Source organism: Populus euphratica, unplaced genomic scaffold (genome assembly GCF_000495115.2).
Source record: "Populus euphratica unplaced genomic scaffold, PopEup_1.0 scaffold111.1, whole genome shotgun sequence".
Taxonomy (NCBI): domain Eukaryota; kingdom Viridiplantae; phylum Streptophyta; class Magnoliopsida; order Malpighiales; family Salicaceae; genus Populus; species Populus euphratica.
Window position 1 is genome coordinate 60,868 of NW_011499877.1, and position 2,168 is coordinate 63,035.

Genomic DNA, 2,168 nt, shown 5'->3' on the forward strand with positions numbered 1-2,168 from the left:
CACTCCTGCACTTGGGAGAAGACATCAATCTTTTAGTCGTGTTAGTTAACTCAAGTTAACTTACGGGGTTTTTTCTGTTTTTTTAATCTTTTTTTTTTTAATTTTTACCTTTTATTATTTAGTTTGATTGAGAGTTGATGCCAATTGTTTAATTCAATTTTTTTTGTATAGGATTATCTCGATGTCTCAACCAGGTCGTGAATTTGATAAGATAACTCAAGTCATGTTTTTTTGTTCTTTTTTTAAAAAACAAAATTCATTTCAATTCTTCATTCAACATTTGATTTGTAAGTAATTGAGTTTTTATTTTTTATTTTTTTTCTCTTTATGAGGTTATCTTGTTTTAATTTAATTTTTGCTTTGTTATTAAATGAGATTGTTGAGACCTTTTAAGAATATTTAGAGGGTATAATTTTTTTAATATTGGCAAATATTTATTTTTTTATTAGCCATTGTTGTTTTTTTTAATTGTCATTGACTTTTCCTTTATATAATCATGTTATTAAATTAACCAAACTTATTAAACTCATTCAAATCAATGATCTCAAATTTTTTTACTCTTTTAGAAACGTTATTGTCACCTCAACCTTTTCTTTTTCTTTTTGCGTTAAATTTTTTTTAACTCAACCTGCAACTACCTATCTAGTAAACACTAATCTTTCTCCCATTACCAACATTCCATCTCAAACCTTTGCCTAGAATTTCTCTCCCAATCAACTTTCTCAATCTGTAACCACCTATGTCAAGCTTGAATTATTTAATAAGTAGATTTTAAAAGGGAAAGGCCAACTATGAAAAGCCATTTATGATTGTTGATTTCTCTTGAAAATATCTTGGTTCGAACCTTTAAAATTTTAATTCTAACTTTATTATCATAAAAAAAAAAATTTGTAATATTATTATGAAAATCATGTCAAATTCAAGGGAAACTTTGCTAAATCTTCCTACAAGGTACAAAAAAAAAAGGATTTTGAATTCAAGATTAAAGAAAAAAATTATATAAATAAAAAAATAAATTAATATTTTATTAACTCAATTCAAAGAAGTTATACATTCATTCATGTAAATTTGTTTATCATAGAGATAGAATAACTGTCCTTTCAATTCGAGCAAATAAATTTAATATCCCTTAAACCTAAGAGGAATAGAGAAAATTATCAGTAAATTAAATAGAAAAAGTTTTCTAATCAATTCCTTATCATTAAGTGAATTTAATATTGAAACACAATTTTTATTCACTCACCAATAAGGGTAATCTTTTTCGGTTCGGTTTGATTTTTATCGAAAAAAGTAACTAAACCGATATAAAAAAAAACTGAACTGGAACTAGTTCATACCAACCGGTTTCAGTTTGGTTTGTTTATTTTAGAAAAAAATCGATTCAAACTGGTTTGACTCGTTTTTTTTTTTGTTTGGGTTCGATTTGGTTCTTTTGGTTTCAAACTTATAAAACTGAAACCGAACCAATTGATTTTTTTAAAATTCTAATTGGTTTTTTTTACGGTTCGGTTTTTTCAGTTATTTTTTTCTGGTTTTCCTGGTTTAATTCATTTTTTAGTTTTTTTGCTCACCCCTACTCAATAATAATGATAACAATAAAGACTGTAAAGTTTATTCCAAGCAACCGTTCAAAAGCTTGAATGATTTTGCTTGACTTATTCATTTCTAATAAATTAAAGTAAAAGATATAACAATTAAATTAATTCATTTGCTTTTTATTTTTGTATCTAACAACAATTACGTATTAAAACAAATTAGAAAGCATATATGTTATCTCAAACCAATTTCATTAGCATGAACAAAGATCATTGGCATAAGTTTTAAACAAAGATGAATAAGTACTTGGATGTGAAATAATTATAATGGCAAGCGTAGCTTCTCAGGATCACTAATGGAGATGGATTATATTCCCCTTGAACTGAACTAAAGAATTAGTTGCTCATTCTTAAGGAATTTCCACATGAAAAGAAAAACACAAGGAAACAAAATGATTTCTTTAATTATAAAAAAGGTAGCCTGACACGACCAAAAGATTGATGTCTTCTCCCAAGTATAGGAGTGTCGAAGTAATAAATAACCCGGCAAGACCGGGGTCAAACCACAGGGAGGTTAATTATACAAATTATAAATAACAATAATACAACAACAATAACAATAACAACAACAAC